At 44.5% G+C, this 18,237-nt stretch overlaps 1 long non-coding RNA gene across 1 annotated transcript; it reads left to right on the top strand.

Moving 5' to 3' along the window:
• Positions 1–7,854: 7,854 nt before the first annotated feature.
• On the top strand, positions 7,855–13,777 carry LOC140684887 (uncharacterized). Its single transcript, XR_012057828.1, has 2 exons — positions 7,855–9,934; positions 12,927–13,777. It is a non-coding gene; the product is annotated as an uncharacterized lncRNA (long non-coding RNA).
• Positions 13,778–18,237: the final 4,460 nt, after the last annotated feature.

The raw sequence follows: 18,237 nt of genomic DNA on the forward strand, positions 1-18,237 counted from the left end.
TCAGCAAAATTTATTTCATGTGTCACGTGTTGATTAACAGGTCAGGCTTGAGCAGCTTTTGGGTTGCCTGAACACAAAGATGGATGTTTGTTTTTGGCCCTAGGATGAGCTTGCTCACAGTTTTATGTTGTTTGGTGAAGGTTCCTCTGCTCTCTGCCCTGTGAGCCTGGCTTTGGCATTGGTGATGAGGTGACAGGACAAGTTTCTGTTTGCTCAGGAGATGATGGCAGTGAGAGCATAAAGTCATGGCTGGGGAAGCAGCAGGCTGCAAGCTACAAATCATCTGTCAGAGCAAGGAAATGCTTAAACCCAGCCCAGCCTTCACCCCCAGTCTGCTGGGAGCAGAGCAAACACAGGGTTCCCCTGCACAGAGAGCCCCAGCAGGATGGGGGAAGGTGCCTGCTGCAGATCTAGGCCACAGCAGCTCTTGCTAGCCACGAAAGCTGAGCCTTAGCAAAACCCTGACATGAATTTTGAGTGTTTGGTGTCCGGCCAAGGAGCTTTTTTTTCTTGCTCAAAGTTTTCCACTACGACTGGCAGAGCTGCAGCAATGGGGGATTGCACAATGCTGGTCCCAAGGCTCCAAAAAGCAGGGGAAAGGCACAGAGCATCCCAGATTGAAATAAGAGCTAAGATGAAGCAGTTCAATAATATAAATATATGGCATGAATGGGTGTAAGGACTGTGGTTCAGTACTTTATCTTCAAGAATTATCAGAAAAACCAAGAAGCTGCAGGAGATACCAGGGAAAAGATGAGCCTTGGTTTGTTTTGGAGACTCCTCTTATTTTGTGGTTTTTCAGTGGGCAGGAGAATCTTTTCCCCATTGCTCTCTGCAGCCTTTTCTTGATGAATGGTTAGAGATTAAGAGATCTCCTGTAGATTTGTGCTGGGCAATTCTTTGGCTGTTTTGTACTGCAGGGAAATCTATGTGAGATAAACCTCTGGCCATGTGTAATTCTGAAGGATCATGACCCCCACTCCCCTGGCACAACAGTGAGACCAAAAGAACAATTTCTTTTAGGCTTTAGGGAGCAATTTAATGCTTCAATTTTGGTCATGCTTGCCCATACTCAGCAGGCACAGCAAAAATCAGGTAGACACCCAAATCTTCATCTCTCCCCTTTATCCTCCCCATCTGTTTTTCATCTGGTCACAGAGAGACAATAATAGTCTTTGGGGAGATGAAGAAACAGAAACTAACACCAAGAAGATAATTACAGTGGGGTTATGGAGGTCAGAAGAACATCTCAAAGTGACAGGGAGAATGGGGAGCTGCATTAGTTGAACCATTTGCAGGAGAGGACAAATCCTCTGTTTCATTATTGAGCTTTATTTGCCCCCAGAGTTTAAACCAGTGATGCTTCTGCTGTACCTCACTTGCTGTGGCAGGTTTTGTATTGACTTTCAGATTACAGAGTGTTCATTGCTGAATTTACAGAAAATAGTGTGGGGATTTTACTGCTGGGAGCTGCTGCAAGGAGGGGGAAATAAGAAAAAGGAGTTCTGTGCAAAAGCTTGCAGGATTACACAGCTGAGGAGCTGTATTTGATTTAAAGTTCAGACATGTAACGCTCTCCCCAAATTACCTACCATAAATTTTAAGCTGATCTTATAGTTTTGATTATATACTTTTTATGATGCATTTCATGCCTCATTTCCAGGCAGATTTACAGCCCTTACACAATGCTGGATGAGTGACTCCACATGCTTCATGTCAACAAGTTCTTTTCCTTTTTTTTTTTTTTTTTTTTTTTAATCCCCCTGAAACTCCTGCTGGTTAAAATTAAGTCATATTGCAGTCAGAGTGCATTTACTTTGTCATTTTTGACCTGCTTTTGGTCATCATTTGGTGAAGATGGCCCCAAGATCTTTGACTTTACAGATTGATGGCAATAAACAAGGGCTGGTATCTGTAGAAATTCCAAAATTGAAACTGGTCTTTCATACACACACAAACAGACACATACATATATGTATATATATGTATGTATATATATGTATATATATATATATATATATATATATATATATATATATGTTGTTGGGTTTGTTTGGTTGGTTTTTGGGGTTTTGGTTTCTTGGTTTTTTCTTGTTTTGTTGGGTTTTTGTTTTGTTTTGCTGTTTTGTTTTGTTTTTTGTTTTGACCACCTGAGTTTTGACCTAATTAAAGGGTGAGGTGAAGCCTATCCTACACCTACAAGGTGCCTTTTCCAAAATAATCTCACCCACAGAAACAGAGAAAGATCAATGTCACCTTTTACAGGCTTACAGATGTGAAAATATCGACAGATGCAGAGTAGCCAACAACAACTTAGCACAAATCATGAGCTGCTGGAAAGAAAAATACCCTTACACTGGGCTTGGAATAAATGCTGTGGCTTGGAGAGGAGCATGGATTTTGCCCAAATGTCCTGGCTGATGCTTTGCCTCTGATGGGTCCCATCACCAACCCTGTACCACCCCAAAGCCTTGCACCTGTCAAAGCCAGCAACAACAAGCAAAGCACCTTGTTTATTTATATTTATTTCTATTTTATTTCTGAATCTGCACAAGTATATTTATATTTATTTCCAAAATCCTCAAGAGCTTAAAGGTTTGACTAAGACTGCTAGGACAGGGTTGCCTTGGCTTATTTTTTGACATGGGGCAGGCAGCAGGAATCTGCAGGAGCAAGAGGAATTTGCCCAGGATGTCACATCACAGCATGATGGAACCACAAGGCTGTTGTACCTGACTCACACAGGATGTGGCTTTTTTTGCCAGCTTGCCTTGAAATCTGGAAATTTAGGCCATTAATCCCTAAAGGGGAATAAAGCATCTGTGTGGGGTGTTGCAAGGCTGAGAGCTGTGCCCATGGCACCAGGAGAGGAGAGGCTGAATCACAGGAGGAAGGGATGATGCTGGGATCATGCAGGCAGGTCATCCCACAGGGGTTTTACAGCCTGGTGGCACAGTGACCCATCTCCTGTCCCTCAGGCAAGGGACAGGCGCTCTGCTGAGATGTTTAATCCCTGCTGGGGATTCATCCAGCAACCCCAGAAGGTGGTGGTTGGAGGGACACTGCCTGGATTCCACCCAAATTTTGCTTCATCAGCGAGGCAGGAAGCATTCCAGCCATGGAAAAACACCTCATTTTTCCTGGGAGCTGTTCTTGTTTTCACACTTGGAGGCAGCAGCAGAGGGACACTGGAAAAGAGCTGGCAGATGTACCCAATGCCCAACAAAGCTGGAGCATCCCTGGGATGCTCCCTGCTCCCACAGGAGCCCGTGGGCAGGCCAGGGCAGCTGCTTCAGGAGCAGAGATTTATGTGTTTGACAGGAGCAAAGCCTGTTCTGATGCCTCAGGTTTTAGCTTTTATATTTTTCACATTCTGTGCGGCTTCAGTCTGTGGGTCTGGGCTCCATATCAGGGGATGCTGAGCTCTGTGCACAGAGCAGGGAGACAAAACAATTCCTGCTCCAGCTGGGCACCAAGGACAAATGATCCAAATCCCAGCCCAGGAGCACAAACACCGTGGGCTGGAGAGAGAAAAACAAGCAGGATGGGACTGCCTGGGCTAAAGCTGGAATGGGACAATGAACTCCAAGGTGCCAATGGAGCAGAACTGATCCCAGGGAGAGCCCCCGGGAGCACTTGTGCATTTTGGGACCATTTTGGTTCATCTTGGGTTCATTTCAGGACCATTTTGGTTCACCTTGGGTTCATTTTGGGACCATTTTGGTTCATCTTGGGTGCAGCCCTGGCTGGGCTCTGGTGCTGCCCAAGGTGGATCCATGGAGGAGATCCTTTAATAAATCCCTACTTTATTCTTTAGCTCTGTCCAGTCTCTGCTCTAGGCCAGCCTTCACCAGGCATCAGTTCCAGCAGCTCTGCTGGCTCTGGGGTTGCAGGGTGGAGGCCACCGTGCCTCAGCTGCTTTTCTTGTCCCACACGTTCCCCACAGAGGGAAGAGCCTCTGCCCAAGGACAGAACACCTTGTTAAAATATTTTCTCTCTATAAAAATGACAGTAACTTCTTTAGGGCCTCAGCCTGACCGTTCATGAAGAAAAGCTAAGAACAAATTCCTCATGTGCAGCATATTTCTCTTTACGACCTGGAAAGCAGTTTATGGATTTTCTGTAGGCAGAGCTGATTTATCTCACACCTCCCTCCACTCCAAGAAGAGGCCTCTCTGCTCTTTTTTATTTCTTTAAGCCTGGCCTTTCCACATTGTTCCTCCTAGCAGCCCAAACACTGCCTGGGCATCCTCTCCCTGCTTTGCACCCAGTCACTGCGATGAGGAGCAGTTATGTTGTCTCCTCTGGTCCTCTCTTGCTTTGATGATTGGGCTTTAGGCAGCAAAGAAATGCCCAGCCAGATACCCAAAAAGCTGGATTTTAGACCTTTTGTTCTCCATGTCACAAAGAACCAAGTGCTTGACCAGTCCCTTTCTGCTTTTTGTTTTCCTGTGGGATGTTGCATCTGTCCATGGGTGAGTTTAGCCTGTTGTGGAGCAGCTGGAAAAGCTGCTGTGGGGACAACTCGCATATTAAAATTCAAAAAGAGAGGATGTAAGACAATTTCTAGACTCCAAAGATAAAAAAGCTGGGGAAATAACCCTGGACTGTGGGTCACAAATATCACTGACCTGGCTCCTCATGGTGTCCCCTGCTGCTCCTCTCTGCTGTCCCCAGCAGTGGCTTTGGACCCCAGCACCTCTGCTCTCCTTTGTCCTCCCACCTCTCCTCATATAGGATTTGCCAAAACCCTTTCCTGAAAAGATTGTCAGAACCTGGCAAAGTTCTTTTGACACAGCTTGAAAACAAAAGTTTCTTTGTTTTTATTTCTGTCTTCCAGCAAAGGTCCAATGTCCTTTTCCACAGTGGGAAGAAACGTTTTCAGTTTATTTCCCTGTATATCCCCTGAATATACAAGCTGCTATACCTTGTATATTCTCCTTTCTGCAAATCCTCTCTTAACACCATTAACAAATCTTCCCAGTCCTGCTCTCCCCAGGAAGTGTTTGTATTTGTTTGTACATTTTCTTGTCTTTTTTTCCTCATCTAGTTAAAGCTGTAGATTCTTCAGGGTGAAGAAAAGAGCTACATTTTGAGTTTCTCTTTGAAATCATTGACTTTATCTGGGTTAGATCACCAAGAAAAAGGGCAGCAGAAGTATTGTCTGCTCCATGCAAGTCCACATTTAGAGGAATTTTGTGTTTGAATATTTTGCATTTTAAAGCAGAGGACAGTTTAAGGACTGGATTATCTGGAGTTCCTCTGCCACTCAGCTGTCCATCACTCCAGATATTTTCTTGGCATTATTCCTTTGCAGCAAACAGTGCCCAGAACCACCGAAATGCCCAAATGTGCTGAGACTCCTGTGGTTTGTCCCTCATCCAATAAGCCTTTGCAAGGCACCTGAGTGAGCTGAAAATGCAAATTTAATGTTGAGTTGGCAGCAGCCTGCACTGGGCAGGGATGAGATTTCCATAACAGACTCACCTCTTTTCCTGCTGATCTCACTGAGTCTGTCACAGCTTGTTATCCAAAAGGGATGCTCCAGAGAGCTGTTATGGCTGCAGCCTCTGAGATGGGCAGAGAAAATGGTCACATTTGTCTGCAAAATGTGTGTGAGTGGAAGCCAGCCAAGAGTTATGGAAACAGGCAGGTATTTATAAAATAATGGTCTTTGCAGTGTCTCCTTCCCTGCAGGGATGGGGTTTGGCCATGGCAATGGTGGCTCTGTGCTTGTTTATCAGGGTCCACATGATCCTAAACTTTAGAATTTGTGAAAATCTTTACATTTTCATTGTTTTCTCTTAGCTACACTGACAGAAAATACAGTAAAAAAACCAATACAGAAGTCCAGCAGCAATGAAAGCGAAGGTGGTGTTGGTATCTAGTTCAGCTAAGATAAATTTATTTCCTCCCAGTGGTGTTCCAGGAAAAGTGGCAGCAATGACAGATATAAATATAATTTTGCCTATTATTATGTGATGACAATTCTTTTCCTTTCCTAACATATCACTAATATTTCAAGCCTGCTTCGCCACACAGCTCTAGCAAGGTTTGATTATTTCCAACTGGAGGAATAAATAAAATAACAGAGAGCTGCTGCACTCGATAGTGCCTCATGGCTGGTGGTCTGGCAGATGAGCCATAGGAATACTTAGAGGAAAAAGCATCTTGGAGAGCTTTAAAAGCCTTCCTTAGAAATGGATATATGTGTGATTCCATCCACTCCTCTGCCCCAGCCATGACAAATAAATGCTACCAGTGTCAGGAAGAGCAATCCTGGTGAAGGGCAGCAGCAGATTGTTCAAAAAAGGGATTTCAGCTGAAATCTGGGTGCAAAGCTCTGCCCAGGGAAGAGGGCAAATGTTCTCAGGGAGAGAGATGTCACAGAAAAAGCAAACCCAAAGTGTTTCCTGCCCTCATGCCAAGATTTTCTTTGTCTCCTGGGGAAAGGTTGACCTCTTTTCCCTGGGGGCTGATGTGAGAAGCAATAGACCCCTCATCCCTCAGCTACGTCAGAGCAGACAAAGCCTTTGCTTTGTCTGTGCAGGTTTTGTCCAGGAGCAGAGGAATTAGTGAGCACTATAATTAATTTCATGTTTGAATTTTTTAAATCGGCCAACGAAGACTGTAAGTAATAATTGCATGAGTAACTGCAGAAGAAAAGAGATACATTGTGGTGTCTGCTGCAAGCTGTATTTTTCTGGAAACAATGACTAATCCCGCTTCTCCAGCAGAGGATTTGATGTACATCCAGGCTGAGTGCATGAATCAGTGCTGACAACCAACAAAGTGCAACTCTTCTTGCTCCTGGAACTCTCTGCCTTTGCTTTGGGACGGGAAGGGCGTGATTTGCTTCCTCTTGTATCCGCTGAACTCCGGCTACTGCCGGGGAAGGTGACAGCAGAGCCTTGTCAGGGCTGTCCCCTCGTGTCACCACCAAGGTGTGGCAGATGTCACCTGAACCCCGACCTGCTGTGGTGGGGCTGTGACACGTCCTGGGCACCAAACCAGGCTGAGCTCTGTGCTGGGGAGCTTTTTTTGGATTTTCACCAACAGCTCAGGGCTGCTGGGAGACGTTCCTTGGGCTTTCATCGCAGCATCAGCCTCGTAACGTGGTGGAGACAAGAGAGAGGTGGTAAAAGATCACCTACATCCAGCAGCAGCTGTTCTAGCTGGTTGCTAGGGTTGTTCTAGATAGATAGTAGGATTGTTTTTAGCTACTTACTAGGATTGTTCTAGCTAGTTACTAGGATTGTTTTTATGTAGTTACTAGTATTGTTTTAGCTAGTTACTAGGATTGTTCTAGCTAGTTACTAGGATAGTTTTTAGCTAGTTACTAGACTTGTTCTAGCTAGTTACTAGTATTGTTTTAGCTAGTTACTAGGATTGTTTTTACGTAGTTACTAATATTGTTTTAGCTAGTTACTAGGATTGTTCTAAGCTAGTTACTAGGATTGTTTTTAGCTACTTACCAGGATTGTTCTAGCTACTTACTAGAATTATTCTAGATAGTTACCACGATTGTTCTAACTAGTTACTAGGATTGTTCTAGCAAGTTACTAGGATAGTTTTTAGCTAGTTACTAGGATTGTTTTTAGCTACTTACCAGGATTATTCTAGATAGTTACCAGGATTGTTCTAGCTAGTTACTAGAAGCACACATACCCCTCCTTCACACAATGCTTGTTTGTCTGCCTTCTATTAACAACTCACAATACTTCATTATTAAGCTTAAAACCTTCTACTACCTTGCTAAGCATATTTTTCTGCAGTTTTAAGGTCTGTCTCAGCCAAGCGTAAAACTCAAGCTATTGCTTCATGTCCTTGCTTGCTGAACTAATGTAACTTTTTCTGCTTTGAAACTTTGCAGCTGTGGTTAGCTCTAATTTCTCTGCTCTTTCTGTTTCTAAAACGTGCTTTTCCAACTTTCTAAAAGTCTTCTTACCTTTACTATTTCCCACAAACACTGCCCCCATGATGTGCTACTAGTGCTGATCACACCCAAAACTCCTCCCAGGAATTATGGAGTTGCAATTCCAGGGAAATCATCCCCTTTTATGCCTGTAATAAATGGATTTAAAAGGAAGGTTAAGGCTGTAGTAACAAGTGTGAACACCAATCCCATCTTCTAAAGAGCCCCAGGAGCAGCTGTGTTTAATGGAACTAACCTTGCTCCAACAGCCTCCCCAGCTGGAAGAGCCCAAGATCACCCAGAAAAATAAAAATGACCAGGGAAGAGTTGGGTCATACCCAATATCTGCCCTTTCAGCACCACATTTCCACAGGGAGTAAATGGGGGAGACTGGAGCTGCAGGAGGGTGGGCACAAGGAGCTGCTTTGGAAAGACACTTGCCAAAAAGAGCCGCAGATTTTCACCATTATTAATGTCAGTTCATGTGCCTTTATGTTATCCTAATTTCTCTTTTTAAGTGTGGTGCAAAAAAATCTATCAAGGACTTTAATTTTCCAGTGGTTTGTCAGTATAAAAAGTGTCATTCCCACCCAGGCTGTTGTTCCCAGTGTAAATATGTTTTTAGGCACAGAGCAATATAATCCTACAGATTGGCAGAGAAGCTGCAAACCCTCCTGGCAGTGCCTGAGGCAGCATAAAGGCTCTGTTTCCTATTTATGGAAAACCAAAGGCCATTTATCTCCTTGATTCCCCTGAGATTTTCTATAGCTTAGTCAATAACCATGAATTACTGCTTGGTTGAGTTATTTTAGGGAAAATAGGATGGGATGGGAAGAGGATGTGCCTCAGCAAACAACCAGTGTCTCTGGCCTGGCTTCCAAATGGGGCCACAGTGAGGCCCTCTCCCTTTCCCTAACAACTAATATTTCACTGCAAAAATTAGACTTCCATTTAAAACTTTGATCAGAAGTGAGTTTAGAGATTGCACTGCTGATCTGTGGCTCCTGAAAGGATTCCATCCCCACACCCCTAAACCTGCTGGTCCTGGGTTGTTGCCATAGGGAATTTTAGCCAGAGGTGAAGGAATTACCTGGCAGGAGGGGACCCAAATGGGGATGAAGAGAGACACAGGACAGGGAGAAGATGCAGGGACCTCCCAAGCATGGTGGCTGCTCAGTGTCCCTCAGTCCTGCCAGGACAGGCAGAATTTTTTCCTCCTCATAGACATTCCGTCATTGCAAAGCTTTTATTGAGCAATTCCAGCTGTAAAGAACAAACAAACAAAACCCTCAACAAACAAACAAACAAAACCTCCAAAAATAAACAAACAAAAGGTCCCAAAAAAAACCCCAAAGAAAAAACAAAACCAAAAACCACACACAAAAAAAAACCAACAAAAAACCCAAAAAACCCACCAAAAAAACCCAAAAACCAAAAAAAAACCCCAAACAAACAAACAAAAAAAACACCCCCAAAAAAAAAAAAAAAAAGGAATCTTTAAATCTTCCTGATTGGACCAAGAGAAATTCCTTGTGGTTTAACAGGTTAGAGTTCAGCTCTGTGCTGGCACAGGGCCCAGATGGAGGAGAGCTGGGGGATGCATCCATGGCACTGAGACTTTTTGGAGCATCCTGGGTGTCCCTCCAAGTGCTCCAGGATCCTCCAGGGAGCACCTCGTGGTTTTATTCCTCAGCTGTCACAAGATTTGCCCTCGCCAGTGACTCTTTGGCAACCCCAGAGCTGTTATTTGGTTGATGTTTACTCTGTAATTAACACCCTCCTATTTATTTCTAACCCTCAGCACCTCACCTCGGTTTGTAGGGAGCTTTATGTTTCTGAAGTGCTTTGGCAAAAGTGGAGGGTGAAGTGGAGTTATTTCTGGGTTTGTTTTAAAAAGAAACACCCTGAAAGGCAGATTATTTATTTATTTTATTTTATTTCTAGGAGAAGATGCTGAGGGACGTGTAAACCCCTTTGCAAGATCATCCCAGGAAAGGAACTAAAGGAGCCAGAAATTAGGTACAATTCTTCCTTTATTATTTTTTTGGTAATAATTATTTCTAGAAAATCAAAGTTTGAGATAAAATAATCTAGCTTTTGAGATGATACAATATTTTAAAATTAAGAAAAAAAAAAAAAAAAGAAATTCCCTTCATTGGAAAGTTCTAAGAAGCAGGGGATGAAAGGAAGTTCATGATCTATTTCTTATGGAAGTTTTTCCCCTACTCCATATCTGAAGGGATGTTTTAAATTACATGATGGCTTTGGAAGTGTAATTTCTGCTGGGGGTTTAGTAGTTCCCAGGTTTGCTGTCAAGAAGAGCTGTCTGCTCTCCCTGTAGTTTCTCTAATTAGGCTGTAAGTTTGCAAGAAAAGACATCAGCCTCAGATTTTCCTGCTCCATTGGATGATTTCCCATTTTATCAGGTCAACAGAGGCTGTGCTGTGGAGCTCTTGGGAGGTTTTCTCCTATTTTTGCTGTCCCCACTGCAAGTTGAACTGGCAACTTAATGAAATCATACTGCCAGACTCATCTTTTTTTCATTTGATCTTTTCTCACTCAGCAGCTCAGTGAGTTGTTTCAGCTTTAGGGTATCTGAAATCTTTATGGCAATTGTTTTGTTAAACATGGCCTGGGTTAAGAATGATTTGGGACATTTCTTTTTTTCCATAGCACCAAATTGGATTTGTAGGGGGTTCACCAAGAGGAAGGGTGTGCTGGTCAGAGGTGAGATGACATTTGGTTGGACAGATACTCTTTAATTGCTTTATTGAAGGTACAAATGTGGATCATTCTCTAGGGAAATTATCTGTAAATAGGATATCTATTGTGCCTTGAAGGTTTTGTCATTTTACATATGTTTGTAATTGAAAGCAGATAAATTGAAGTCTACCTTTTGTATCTAACACAAAAGAAGTAGAAATCATCTCCCTGAGAACAATTACTGATGTAATTATAATAAATATTAATGTCATTATAATGCCCCTTGCTCAAGTTCTTACACTGGCTCAGAGCAGCTCTCCCTTCCACAGAATTTCTCAGATTCATTCAACTATTCCCATGTGTTCCAGAGCAATAACTGAGGTTTTGGAACTTTTATTGGGTTTCTGCATGGATCTTCCTTGGTGCTGCTGGATGTCACTGCTGTCCTCGTGCCCTTGTGAAGAGCAGAGGGCCAGGGTAACCAGCCCTAACTCTAATGGAAACTAAAGCCAGTTTGTTTCTTTTGAAAAGGGGTTAAATTGCTGGTCTGCTCAGGAAGGAACTGGAGGAGGGTCATTTGTGCCAGTGGTGGCTCCTGGAAGATGCAGCAGACAGAAAGAGATTCATGTTTGGGTTTTAATCCTCTGCACCAGCACAGAAACCCAAGACTTGTGTGCTGTGATCAAATCCCACAAAGGTCATAAATGTGCACCAATCCATTTTAGCAGAGCCTAAAGAGCTCTGAGGTGGTTATTTCTGCTGCTCTGAGCAGTGTTAACAATCTGCTGTGGTGCCTCAGCCCCAGAGACAGAAGAAATCCTGGCAATAAAAACACCTCCTCCAGTAACAGCTTCACTGCTGGCACTGCTGACGGGGCTGTGAGCTCAATGAAAGCAGCTCCCCTCACCAATACAGAGCACACACCTCCCAGGCACTTTTAGCACATGGAAACCACAAAAAAAAAAAAAAAAGAAAAAAGGAAAAAAAAAGGCGCGAATCGGGGCTGAAACATGACATTTCCACCTCCACATACAGGAAATAAGAATGGTTCAGTAGTGCTGGCACGAAAGAGACTGAGCTCAGCTTTCTCATCTTGGGAAAGCAATAAACACCCATCTTTGAGCAGGGCTGGAGGTCACCCCGTTCTTCCTGCACACCCACTGTGCTTCTCTCGATCCTGTCTCCTGCCATCCCACCCAGGGGCTGCAAGAACAAGGATGTCCTGCAGTGGATGGGAGATTGCTGAGGCATGGGACTCCTTCTGTCCATAGCACAGCAAAAAGGGTCACTCTGTGCTCCAAAAAGCTCCTTGGACTTCCAAAGGAAATTCCAGAATAAAGGAATAGAGGTGGTCTGCTAGATGGGCTCCAAGCACAGTTAGGGCAATGGAAGGGGAAGGTTTTCATGGAGATTTTTGTTTTTCTGCAGCTAGAAGAGGGAATTCTGCCTGCAGAGCATGGGCAGGATTTTGCTTGCAACTTCAAAATCTCATAATTCATAGAATCACAGAATGATTTGGGTTGTAAGGGACCTTAAAGGTCATCTAGCTTCAACCTTCATATTGCCCAGCTATTTAATGTTTCCAATTTCATATATGAATAAAAAAAGAGCAGGTAAAGAGCTGAGTTTTTGTTGTGGCATTCAAGTTACCGTGGTTCCAAGAGCTCAGATTTCAGCCTTAAATTTCATTGCTAAAAGGAAATATTCAGGGCAAGCTGTGGCAATACTGACATGGGATATGTGGAACTTTCAGAAGGGACCTCACCTACTAGAAATGCTCCTGCCTTTCCAACTCTCCTCTTTGCCACCCCCGGAAGAAACTCGTGAGTAAATCTGGTGTTATCTTTTTATTCTTGAACACAGAAGTCTTGGAGAAATGTCTTCCTTTGCTCCTCGAAGGGCTGTGGTAGAGAGCATGAATTGTGGTGTGTCCTGTGGCTGGGCATGTCAGAAGGGGGCACCTCTTTGGAGACAGAAATCCCAAAATCCCAGGTTTCCTTCTGCTGAATCCAGAGGTGCTGTGTGGGATGGGATCATGGGTTTGTTGTTCAACAGAGCTGGTTAGCAGCAGCTCAGATTTCAGGAAAGGCAAGGCAAGAAATTCCTTCTCCCTATTGTTTGTTCTCCAGGATGGAATCCAGTGTCTGAGTGTCCTGCCTCACTTCACGGGTAGCTTGCTTCCTGGATGTCTTGAAACAGATGACCTGGAACAGACAGAACTTGGCTTTTTCCTCCTGCAGCTGTGAGGGACAGGAATACTCATCTCCCACTGTTATTTATTTTTATATTATCTCCCTTTCTGAATTAGCTCCTCCAGGTCGATTCTTCATGTTGAAGAAGGTTTAGCTTGATGCTGCCATCTCCAAGTGCTGCTCAAAATACTCCCTTCCAGAGGTGGAATAACTTCAGGGGTGCCATTCCATGAGCTGTCAAAACCTCTCCATACGCTGTGGCCAGAGACCTGATGGGATCTGTGGGAATATTCTCTCCTGATGTTCCTTCACCAAGAGGAGCCGTGGCCGTGTCACTCTCTGGTGGCATCATCTGAGTGTGGTTTTACTCCCTGAGCTTCTGAGCAACACAAATTCCTAATTCAGGTTTTACCCTCAGCATCTTCCTGCCCAGTCCAGCTTCTGCTCTTGCTGGAAAACCAGTTTGTTCCGCAGGTGTTTGAGGGCAGGGTTCACTTCTGTCAGTAGTGACCTTTCAGGAATGCTGCTGGAAGAAAATCCTGACAAACACCACTGAATGGAGAGGTGTGGGTGGTAACAACCCTCAGCGCTCACTGGAATGGACTGGAGGAACTGGGAGTGGGTTTTGGCTAAATGATTTATCCTCCCTCTCACCACTTCCTCCAGATCTGCCTCTCTTGGACCATACCTGGTGGCTGGCATGTCAGACACAGTTAGTTTGATGTGGGATTATTTTATGTCTATCCATCTGAAAACAATTGTCATGAAACATCAAAACCTTGGTAGTTCCTGGTGTTTATTTAATATTTTCCTCTTGGCTTCTTGTCCTTAATGCAGCAACTGAAGGCAAAAGAAATATCTTGTACTTAGCTTGCACTTTCTCCTCATGCTGACTCTTCTGTTTTATTTCAACTTTGGAGGCTTTCTCTAGAAAACAAGCACGAATAAAATACTTAATGAAAGCTCACATGGTAGTTTAACTTTTCTGGGTCCAGCACTACTGTAGTTTATTTACTTGCCAAGTAATTACCAGTTTGAAATTGCAGTTCTACTCCCAAGTTTTAGGGCAGTCAAATTAAACAGGAAAGATCATCCTGAAGGTCAGACAGGTCTGAGAAACTTTAATGTCCTTGTTCCTGATGAGGAGAGGGCACAGACTCATCCAGGTTAGTGGGGAGTTTGTCTTTCCTTGCACCAAAGTCTCCAGCCAAGTGTAGGAGACGTGTGGAGCTCCGTGTTTTTCTGTTTGCTGCCCAGGTGATGTCAGCCAACTTACTTTTAGCTGGGGCACAACAATTAGTCCTATTTTATCCCTCCTTTAGTAGTTTAATTAAATTTTATTCCTTAAAGCCCCATACTGAGCTGCCAGGAAAATCTAAATTTCCATCAGTAAATGTTCTTAAACAGCCAAAAAATATCTGTGCCTTTAAATTTACTTAAAATGTGGCAGTGATGAGGAGATGGAAGTTTTAAATACAGTAATAGGATAATGAGAGGAGGCTGTATCACCTATAGACCACGTTGGGGCAGGCCTGAAGAGTGGCCTGGAGGAGGTGGGAATGCAGAGGTGAGGTAATTTGGGAGCAGACCCTACCTGAGTCTTTACTCAGGTATGAAGCCTTTGCTTTTTATGTAGCATTTATTGAAATAGTCACCAATTCCACACCTCTGCCTTTCCCATGGTGAGTTCTTTTGCCATGGTGCTGTGAAACCTGCCTGGTGGGAGACACAGGTTTATTCAGGCTGCCTTAATTTCCTGAGGTTGTAGAGAAATATCCTTAGTGCTCAGATCCTGGGAATATCATGAAATTACAGAATGGTTTGGGTTGGAAGGGACCTTAAACCTCATCTTGTTCCACACCCTGCCATGGCCAGGGACGCCTTCCTCGTTGTTTTTTTTTTAGTTTTTATAGAGATGGGGTAACTGAGAGGTGTTTTAAAGGATTTTATTCCATTATCAGTTTCAATGAATAGTGAGACACATTATTATTTCTAACACCAGTCACCTATATTTTTTTCCCACATGCTCCTACTACAACGCATCTTTCACACTTCTAATTCTCTAAAATATCTGATCTTTTTGTAAGACCATATTTTGAAGCTTATTAAAACTTGTTTGTAGTTCAATCTCTCTCTCTCAACAATATCATCTCTATTCCATGGCCTTCCTAAATCAGCACACCTTATCTCAGATGTACAGAACTGTGTGAGCTTTCTGTCAGGTCTTGGAGAATTCTTTACAAATTCATTTCTCATACTTCCTCTACCCCAGGTTGCTCCAACCTGGCCTTGGACACTTCCAGGTCTGAGGAAATCTGCAGATAAAGTCATAAAAGATGTCACGGATCAGGCACGTGAGAGTGTCACAAATTGCTTATTGCTACTGGTGTGACCAGATATGAAATATTGGTTTACAGTTCTTTTATGGCTGGCTGATATCTCTTAGCATTGTAAATGCACACTCTTCAATCAGTGGATTTCCATTCACCTTTTCTGTGGTGATCTGCCCAAAAAGACCAGACTAAGAGTTACTTTTTGAACCAAAATGTTAAGGAGGTATCAAACCTTCACAATAACCTGGATGTGCTCCCTGTTTTACCAATCCAGCAACTCACAACCTGTTACCTGGTAGATGTGGTGCTTTCTTCCCTCTGATTTCTTCTCCCTTTTAGGAGCTCCATGCTGTGTTTCCACACCCTTAGAAGCAGGGAATGGTTAGGGGAGAGGATCCTACTTTCCAGGATAAATCCTCCCTGATATAAATAAAAGTCTCCTAAATCCTTGCTGTGTTGCCAAATGATGGAAATGTGAAAGCTGCCAGAAAGAACAGAGATCAGAAGTGTAAGTAATCTTTTTTTTTTGGGGGGGGTGGAAATAAAACTAACTATCCCATGGGGAAAAAAAGAAAAAAGCCCTGCAGTTCAGTGTTGTATCTGTTTCTGAAAGGTATTTGAGTTGACTTGTTAAAATACTCTCTCAGTCAGTTTATGGTGGTTTCTGAGTGCTTTCAAGTGTCTCCTTTGAAGCTGTGTTAGGATGTGTGACAATTCAAACCAAAGGAGCTCACTAAGGCTGAGAAGGCAGAGAACATAACTCAGGTGGGGTTTTCCTGACCACTCTGAAGATCTTATTGTTTTGAAATAGATCCATTTCTAATCAATCTGGGAGATTACAAAAAGATCACAACAACACATGCTTACAGGTGTGTACTTTGAAGAGCACCTTGTGCTGAAGTGTTTTATTTTCACTGCAAACCACTTTGAAATTGGGCTTTCCTGCAGGGTTATTTGTGCAGGCTGTGTGCCTCAGGAGTTCTGCAGAAGGTCTCAGGTGGGACCTCCTGCCCCACAGGAGCCTGGGGTGATGAGCTGGATGTCCCAAGCAGACAGTTTAAGCACTTGGGGCTGAAGTCACCAATGGAAACTGTTGGTTGATCGTTGTTTAGCTCAGTGTGTCTCTGTCTGAAGCACAGATCCTTAATCTTCCCCTCTTTGGCTTGCTGCCCAGTTTGAAAATCCACCTCCATTCCCACCAGGAGGTTCCTGAGGCATCGATGCACGTCCCTTCTGCTGATGTTTCTGGGCAAGCTGGCTGTCAGTGCCCTCGGGGAAGGTGACACAGGTGTCCATCTCTTCATTCCCTTCCCACCCCGGGACATGAGCGCTCCTCCTTCTGTCCTGTCTTCTCCAGAGGCCTCTCTCTGCAAGGGGAGGGTGTTCCCAAAGCATTTTTTAGTCCCAGAGCTGGAGAGCTGATTGAGAGCTGAGCCAGAGCGTGGCCATCCACAGAGACGAGGGCTGGCACCAGGGCATGGGATACAGGAGGAATTCTTGGCCCAGGGGAAAGGGAGACGTCCCACACCTCGGAGGTGACTCCTCTAGCACTGAATGAGCAGGTGAGGGCTGTGCTTTTCCTCAGGACTTTGCTTCAGGGCGTTTATCCAGCCGTGGATGGGTAACACAGACTAGGAGCCAGCACCCAATTCCCTGCAAGGATGTGGCTGCAGGAATGCTTCTTCCCTTGGCATTTTCTCTTGGCCAGCAGCTCCCTGATTCCCATGCCAGCTGTTTTGGAGCCTGGGCCAAGGTGTCCTGCTGTCTCCATGGGCTGGAAAAGGAGCCTTGGCAGCACTGCCTGCTCTGCATTCAGGATGTCCCAGCTGCCAGGGCTCCTCAGGGATTTAACCCTGAAGCTCCAGGCAAGCTCTTGTACTCAGCTGACCACAGCAGCTCAGATCACTATTAAATTATGAGTAAATTATCCTTGCCAGCTTTTCATCATCACAGAAATCCATAAAGCCAAGCCTTGCTATTTTTCACCCCACTCCTTTACCCTGCCAGTTTGAAAGTGTGGTAGGAAAGGCTGGTTTAATTACCTTTCTCCAGCTGATGAACTTCATAAAGCACAATAAGCTCAATAAGAAAAAAATCCACCCTGAGTCTGAGTGATGTGCCCACAGCATCTAAGAGATCCACAAACCCAAGCAACTGTATGGCTAATTTGTGTCATTAATCCTGTTTTATCTCAGTGGATAAAACTTGACATGACTGCAGCGAGTTTTCCTAATTACTGGTGTTAATGAGGGAGCGATTCTGGAATAAGGAAGTCAAGCAAAGAGCAAGAGGAGGCAGAGGGCGTGCCTTGGGATCACACTGACTTTACTGAGGAGGCAGTAAAACTCCCCTGTGGTTGTGCAAGGGCCCTGGGGAGCTCTCACACATCACGCCGGCGGAGGCTGGGGTGCTGCGTGCCTGATAAGAGGTCTGAGCATGATTTCAGCCAGGGGGCAGGTGGATGCCATCTCCCCAGAACCTTTGCCAGCCTGGATGCCCATGACCTGGCTTCTCTTGAAGGTCTGCATTTGTTCCCAATCTCTATTAACCCACTTCTGTTGGTTGTGTTGGGCAATGTGCCATCCTGGTGCCAAACAGGTGAGGAGGAAAGAAGGTGAGATTTAAACTTCCCACCTTTCCCACTAGGGACAGAAAAAGGTCTGGAGAGGGTCAGTGCAGCGGGGCTGGATCCTGTCCTCTGAGCCATGGGAAGGATGTTCTGGGTTTGCTGGCACTGCTGAAAGCTCTAAAGTCTGTGAGGACCCTTGCAGGGTACATGACCTAAGTGTTGCTGTGATTTATGGAATTCACTGCTCATGGGAGAGCTGGGGGACGTCCCTAAACCACTGAGCAGTGGCCTGTGGGGTGGTGTACTGGGGAAAGACCTTGCCCATCCCAGCCCTTCCCCACCAGGACCAGGAGCCTGGGCAGCGAGTGGGGTGAACCCTCTGCTCTGGAGATGGAAGGCAGTTTCCACAAGCAACCACCCAACATCTGTCAGGCACTTCAGCTGCAGCTCATAATGCTTTTATTTTCCCCTTTGTTCTCTGTCTTTTATCCTTTGATGACTTATCAGGACACCCAAACCAGACGA

Source organism: Taeniopygia guttata, chromosome 11 (genome assembly GCF_048771995.1).
Source record: "Taeniopygia guttata chromosome 11, bTaeGut7.mat, whole genome shotgun sequence".
Taxonomy (NCBI): domain Eukaryota; kingdom Metazoa; phylum Chordata; class Aves; order Passeriformes; family Estrildidae; genus Taeniopygia; species Taeniopygia guttata.